Here is an 8,329-nt window from a genome sequence, read left to right on the forward strand (position 1 = left end):
CGAGAGCCATCAGTGTACACAAAGGTACTATCGTAAAGCTCCATGTGAAGGTTGTGAAACTGGAGACGATAGAGCGAGGCTGGAGTGGTGGGAAGCGAATGGAGACCAAGGTTAACATGGGTCGCTTCACGAAGCCAATGTGGTGAAGGGTACACACCCACCGGGAAAGGAGCAGGTAGTGTGAAGTTAAAACGCCAGAGCAAGTCACAACAGTGGACTCCGGGACGTAACAGAGAAGAGGACGCTCCTCATACTGGCGATCAAAGGAATGATGGAAGAAGTAGGCATAGGATGGGTAGCCACGCATGGCATACAAACGGCATGCATATCTGCCGAGGAGAATGTCGTGGTGGTAGGACAGCATTTTCAGCATATAGACTCTCAACACTGCTAGTGTAAAGGGCGCCAGTGGGTAAACGGATGCCACGATGGTGGACAATGATTGAGGTGGCCTAAGAGGGACGGACGAGCAGATGCATAAATAGGGCACCTATAGTCTAGTTTAGAACGGACAAGGGACCGGTACAAACGGAGCAGGGTGGTTCGATTTGCACCCCAGGAAGTAACATTGAGGACACGTAGGACATTGAGGGACCGCGTACAGTGGGCTGCCAGGTAAGACACACGGGAAGACCAAGAGTGTTTCCTGTCGAGCATGAGCCCCGGGAATTTCGTAGTTTCAGCGAGCGGAAGAGCAACAGGCCCATGATGTAAAGATGGTGGGAGAAACCAACTGCGCCGCCAGAAATTCATACAGACGGTTTTGTCAGTGGAAAAGCGAAAGCCACTGTCGATGCTCCAGGAGTAAAGACGGTCAAGTCATCACTGAAAACGCTGCTCAATGAAACAGGTCCGTGGAGAACTGCAGTAGATGGCAAAATCATCAACAAAACGGGAGCCGGAGATGCCTGGCAGGAGAGAGGCCAGTAAGGGTTAATGGCGATAGGGAAGAGGATGACGCTCAGGACGGAACCCTGAGGCACACTGGTTTCATGGATAAATGTGTCCGACAAGGCAGAACCCACTTGCACTTTGAAACCACGGCTTTTAAAAATTCCTGAAGGAAATAGGACAGGCGGCCAGGGAAGTCCCACGTGTGAAAAGAACGGAGGATACAAGTTCTCCAGCAGGTGGTGTAGGCCTCCAAATTGAAAAACACAGCCACAGTATGGGATTTCCGAAGAAAACCACTCATGACATGGGTTAAAAAGTAACGAGATGGTCAACTGCAGAATGGCGCGCTCAAAATCCACACTGTGCAGTCGTTAGTAAATTGCGAGACTCGAGCCACCATACCAACCGAGCATGAATCATAGGTTCCATCACCTTGCAACCACAGCTGGCGAGAGAGATGGGGCAGTAGAAGAAAGGTTTTCGTCCTTACAGGGCTTAGGTTGGGTATGATGGTGGCTTCAAGCCAACATCCGTGAAATGTGCCCTCTGCCCGGATGCGGTTGTACATATTAAGCAGAAAGTTCTTACCCGCAAGTGAAAGGTGCTGCAACATCTGAATGTGGACAGCGTCTGGCCCTTGCGTGGAGGATCGGGATGAACTGAGAGCATGATCTAGATCCCTCACAGTAAAGTCGGCATTATAGCACTCACGATTCTGAGAAGAAAAGTGTATCTCCCGAGCCTCCTCCACACGTTTCCGACTGAGGAAGGTACGGTGATAGTGGGAAGAGCTCGAAATTTCCGCAAAATGACGGCCCAAGGCGTTGGAGATAGCAATAGGGTCCACGATAACTTCGTCTTCTACTGTCAGTCCGGAAATTGGCGAATGTATCTTGGTCCCAGAGAGCCGTCGGAAGATCGCCCATACTACAGAGAAAGGGGAGGAAGCGTTAAAAGAACTACTGAATGAGATCCAGCTAGCTATTTTGCTATCCCTAAGAACGCCGACATGACTCTGTGCACTCATCTGTGTACGAAGGTCACTCAAAAAAAAAAAAATGCACACTATCATCATAATCATCATTTAAGACTGATTATGCTTTTCAGCGTTCAGTCTGGAGCATAGCCCCCTTATACAATTCCTCCATGATCCCCTATTCAGTGCTAGCATTGGTGCCTCTTCTGATGTTAAACCTATTACTTCAAAATCATTCTTAACCGAATCCAGGTACCTTCTCCTCGGTCTGCCCCGACTCCTCCTACCCTCTACTGCTGAATCCATGAGTCTCTTGGGTAACCTTGCTTCTCCCATGCGTGTAACACGACCCCACCATCTAAGCCTGTTCGCCCTGACTGCTACATCTACAGAGATCATTCCCAGTTTTTCTTTGATTTCCTCATTGTGGACACCCTCCTGCCATTGTTCCCATCTACTAATACCTGGAATCATCCTAGCTACTTTCATATCCGTAACCTCAACCTTGTTGATATGGTAACCTGAATCCAACAAGCTTTCGCTCCCATACAACAAAGTTGGTCGAAAGATTGAACGGTGCACAGATAACTTAGTCTTGGTACTGACTTCCTTCTTGCAGAAGAGAGTAGATCGTAGCTGAGCGCTCACTGCATTAGCTTTGCTACATCTCGCTTCCAGTTCTTTCACTATGTTGCCATCCTGTGAGAATATGCATCCTAAGTACTTGAAACCGTCCACCTGTTCTAACTTTGTTCCTCCTACTTGGCACTCAATCCGCTTATATTTCTTTCCCACTGACATTACTTTCGTTTTGGAGATGCTAATCTTCATACCATAGTCCTTACATTTCTGATCTAGCTCTGAAATATTACTTTGCAAACTTTCAATCGAATCTGCCATCACAACTAAGTCATCCGCATATGCAAGACTGCTTATTTTGTGTTCACATATCTTAATCTCACCCAGCCAGTCTATTGTTTTCAACATATGATCCATAAATAATATGAACAACAGTGAAGACAGGTTGCAGCCTTGTCTTACCCCTGAAACTACTCTGAACCATGAACTCAATTTACCGTCAACTCTAACTGCTGCCTGACTATCCATGTAAAGACCTTTAATTGCTTGCAAAAGTTTGCCTTCTATTCCATAATCTTGTAGAACAGACAATAACTTCCTCCTAGGAACCCGGTCATATGCCTTTTCTAGATCTATAAAGCATAGATACAATTCCCTGTTCCACTCATAACACTTCTCCATTATTTGCCGTAAGCTAAAGATCTGGTCCTGACAACCTCTAAGAGGCCTAAACCCACACTGATTTTCATCCAATTGGTCCTCAACTAATACTCGCACTTTCCTTTCAACAATACCTGAGAAGATTTTACCCACAACGCTGATTAAAGAGATACCTCTGTAGTTGTTACAATATTTTATGTTTCCATGTTTAAAGATTGATGTGATTACTGCTTTTGTCCAGTCTGATGGAACCTGTCCCGACCCCCAGGCCATTTCAATTATCCTGTGTAGCCATTTAAGACCTGACATTCCACTGTATTTGATGAGTTCCGACTTAATTTCATCCACCCCAGCCGCTTTATTGCACTGCAATCTATTGACTATTTTCTCCACTTCCTCAAACGCGATCCTATTTCCATCATCATTCCTATCCCATTCTACCTCAAAATCTGAAACATTACTGATCGCATTTTCACCTACATTGAGCAACTCTTCAAAATATTCCCTCCATCTGCCCAAGGCATCCACAGGATTCACCAGCAGTTTTCCTGACCTGTCCAAAATACTTGTCATTTCCTTCTTACCTCCCTTTCGAAGACTGCTAATTACACTCCAGAATCATTTTCCAGCAGCTTCACCCATAGTCTCCAACCTGTTTCCAAAGTCTTCCCAAGATTTCTTCTTGGACGCTGCAATTATCTGTTTGGCTTTGTTTCTTTCTTCAACATAACTTTCTCTGTCTACCTGGGTTCTAGTATGTAGCCATTTTTGATATACCTTCTTTTTCCTTTTACAGGCTGCCTTGACTGTATCATTCCACCAAGCTGTTTGCTTCATCCTACTTTTACACACTACTGTTCCAAGACATTCTTTAGCCACTTCTGGTACTGTGTCCCTGTACCTTGTCCATTCCTTTTCCAATGACTGTAATTGACTACATTCAACTAACTGGTACCTTTCTGAGGTCGCTGTTATGTACTTGTGCCTGATTTCCTTATCCTGAAGTTTCTCCACTCTTATCCTCCTACATATGGACCTGACCTCCTGCACTTTCGGCCTCACAATCTCAATTTAACTGCAGATTAAACAATGATCAGTGTCATCAAAGAATCCCCTGAATACACGTGTGTTCCTCACAGCCTTCCTGAATTCCTGATCTGTTATTATATAGTCAATGACAGGTCTGGTTCCCCTGCCTTCCCAAGTATACCGGTGAATGTTCTTATGTTTAAAAAAGGAGTTTGTGATTACTAAGCCCATACTGGCACAGAAATCCAAGAGTTGTTTCCCGTTCCTGTTGGCCTCCATATCCTCTCCAAATTTACCCATAACCTTTTCATACCATTCTGTTCGATTTCCAATCTTGGCGTTAAAATCACCCATGAGCAGAACACTGTCCTTGTCCTTTACTTTAACAACTACATCACTGAGTGCCTCATAAAAACTATCCATCTTATCCTGATCTGTCCCTTCACAATGCGAATATACTGACACAATCCTAATTTTCTTGCACACTATTTTTTTTTTAAATCGATCTTTTATTCTAGATGTTTGAAAGATTTACAGTGTGTCGATACATCCGTTAGAAACAATATTTTCATTTCTCCACTTAATTTACATCCCCCCCAACTGCCTTACTCCATCTTGGAACGAGCGCCTGAATACCCGCATGGTAAAATTCTGGACCAACCTGTTGGAGCCACCTGGCAGCGGGCACAAGGGAGTCATCATCTTCAAACCTTGTTCCACGAAGAGAGTCTTTCAGTTTCCCAAAGAGATGATAGTCACATGGAGCCAGGTCAGGGCTGTAAGGCGGGTGTTTCAGTGTTGTCCATCCGGGTTTTGTGATCGCTTCCATGGTTTTTTGACTGACATGTGGCCGTGTATTGTCGTGCAACAGCAAAACATCCTGCTTTTGCCGATGTGGTGGGACACGACTCAGTCGAGCTTGAAGTTTCTTCAGTGTCGTCATACATGCATCAGAATTTATGGTGGTTCCACTTGGCATGATGTTCACAAGTAAGATTCTTTCGGAATCGAAAACCACGGTAGCCATAACTTTTCCAGCAGAAGGTGCGGTTTTGATTTTTTTTCTTAGGTGAATTTGCATGATGCCACTCCATTGATTGCCTCTTCGTCTCTGGTGAAAAATGATGGAGCCATGCTTCATCACCTGTCACAATTCTTCCAAGAAATTCATCTCCACCATTCTCGTACTGTTCCAAAAGTTCGCTGCATACCGTATTTCTTGTTTCTTTGTGAGCCACTGTCAACATCCTGGGAACCCACCTGGCACAAACCTTTTTTAACGCCAACGCTTTCAGTATTCTGAGAAAACTCCCTTCCCCTATCCCAACGTAGCGTGACAATTCGTTCACTGTGGTGCGTCTGTCAGCAGTCACCAATCCGTTAACTCTCTGCACATTGTCTGGAGTGTGTGCAGTACGAGGCCTGCCGTTCCGAGGACAAAAAATTGCTCTGAGCACTATGGGACTTAACATCTGTGGTCATCAGTCCCCTAGAACTTAGAACTACTTAAACCTAACTAACCTAAGGACATCACACACATCCATGCCCGAGGCAAGATTCGAACCTGCGACTGTAGCAGTCGCGCGGTTCCGGACTTAGCGCCTAGAACCGCTAGACCACCGCGGCCGGCTTGCAAGGACAATCCTCAGTATTGCCGTGCCCGCTTTCATCACGAACCTGCTTTCCCACCGACTAACTGTACTGCGATCGACAGCAGCATCTCCATACAACTTTTTCAACCTCTTGTGGATGTTTCACACTGTCTCGTTTTCACAGTACAGGAATTCTATGACAGCACGTTGCTTCTGACGAACGTCAAGTGTAGCTGCCATCTTGAAGACGTGCTGTGACGGCGCCACTCACGCGAACAGGTTGAACTAAGTTTGAAAACAAGCAGGAAGGATGTATCTACACACTGTAAAACTTTCACACATTCAGAATTAAAACTGTGTTTTTGCAAAAATAGTGTGCATTTCTTTTGGAGTGACCCTCGTATAATGAATGCAGTTTACCATCGTAGGATGACGGTTAAAAACCCGGAGAGCACGTCTCCGCGAATTGCATCGCAGCATGCTTCAGACCACCAAGAGACTGGGACACGTCGTGGTAAAGAGAAAACGCGAGGTCTGGAACATTCTGTAGCAGTAGGGATAACGGTTGAAGATATGCCACCTGGCCATCACAACTGGGGAAATCTTGTTCTTCCAAGGTCGCCAGGGAGGAGTAATGCCGCCAGTCATCCTTAGTAAGCTGCCATTTCGGAGTGCACACAGGTGAAGTAGGAGTCAGAAAACGTATTGCACATGGTCGCTTTAATAGGTGTTCAGAATGAGTAGACCACTCAAGTCGATGGGCAAGCCGGGCAGTGCAGAAGGATAGGTCAAAATGGAAATACGTGTGCTAGGAATCAGAAAGGAATGTGGGTGCTCTAGTGTTAAGGCAAAAGAGGTTGAGTTCATTAAGAAGATCAGCCAAGAGGGCATCTCACTGACAGGTTCTGGGAGAACACCAAAGTGGATGATGCACATTAAAGTCACCGAGTAGCAGAAATGGGGGAGGTCACTGCCCAAGAAGCTGAAGGTAGTCTGTTCTGGTGATCGAATGATAGAGGTGCAGAAATGGTACAGATGGAAAAAGTAAGGCGAGGAAGGAAAAGGTGAACTGCAACAGCTTGAAGGTGGGTAGTCAGGGAGATGGGTTGACAATGAACATCATCCCATATGAGCAGCATGACGCCCTCCATGAGATGGAATGTCGACCTCAATGGGGAGGTGAAAACGAACTGGGAAGAAATGTGAAAGCTCAAAGCGGTCGAGAGGACGCAACTTTTTTCCTGAAGGTGGAGTACAAGGGGACGCTGCGATGCTAAAAGTAGCCATAAATTCTTTTTGTGGAGCCAAAGGCGGCGAACGTTCCATTGGAGGAGAATCATGATGGGGAAGAGTGCCAGCCTGCAAAGACTCACTGCTACAGCGCACGGAAGCAGGAGGATCCTGCTCCATGAGGTCCACAGAAGCATAGGCTTGCTTGTGCTGTCGGTCTGTGGAGTCCAGCACAGAAAAACGGTTGGTGGTGCGCGCTGGCAACATGGATGCCGCTGGGCTGAGGTATCACGTGGCAACACCGTCGAAGGGGACCTTCGAGTCGTCGATGGAGAATACAATTTGCCTTTGTTGGACTTCTTCCAGCCTTTCCGATTAGCAGAGAAAGACTCAAGTGTTGTTGGCTGAAGGGACATAGGAAGTAACCTTTTGTCTTTCCTGGCCTGCCTTTTTTGTAGCTGGTAGTTTCGCCCCTTGAGGCGAGAGATTGGTGGCTTGTTGCACAGCTGGATGGGGGGAATGGCAATGCTACCTTGACACTGGGTGATTTCACAACCTCAGAGCTGAGCTGAATTTGAGGTCGCATGCCTGCATAGCCATGCTCTTTATGAAGCAAGGGGTAGGATGAACAGAACTAAAACTGCCAGACGGAGATCGCAGGGTTTGCGACTAGCCAATAACTTGCGAGCGACTGTGTAAGGCACATTTTCCTTTACCTGGATATCCTGGACAGCCCACTCATCAAGATACATGGGACAATCCAAAGAGGAGGCGGCATGGCCGCCATTGCAGTTGATACAGCGGGGAGAAGGAGGCGGACAATCGCCCTCATGTGCATCCCTACCACAGGTTATACATTTGGATGGGGGTCGACAAGATGTGCTAGTGTGGCTGAAACGATGACACTGGTGGCAGCGCATCAGTTTCGGAATGTACGGTCGGACTGTGATAATTTTATAGCCTGCTTTGATCGAGGACGGAAGAACCACTCTATCAGAGGTGAGAAAAAGAGTGCGGGTGGGCTCTAAGGAGGAATCTACCTCATTCATCATCCGATGGACAGCAATGCCTCCCTGATGAGAGAGGCGCAATTGGATTTCGACCTCGGTCAGTCCGTCGAGCAGCCTAGTATAAATAACACCACGGGAAGAATTCAGAGTTGTATGTTCCTCAACACGAACAGGATAGCTATGGAGAAATGCGGCGGCAAGTAATTGTTGTGCTTGAGAATCAGAAGTAGGTTCCAAAAGCCAAGTGCCATTCCGTAAACGAGAGCAGGATTATGTTGAGAAACAAAGACGTATTTTGACATATAAATCTATTACGTTCATGGAAACAAAAAGACAGTTTACTTCTTTTTCTAACCTGA

The sequence above is a fragment of the Schistocerca piceifrons genome, chromosome 4 (genome assembly GCF_021461385.2).
Source record: "Schistocerca piceifrons isolate TAMUIC-IGC-003096 chromosome 4, iqSchPice1.1, whole genome shotgun sequence".
Taxonomy (NCBI): Eukaryota; Metazoa; Arthropoda; class Insecta; order Orthoptera; family Acrididae; genus Schistocerca; species Schistocerca piceifrons.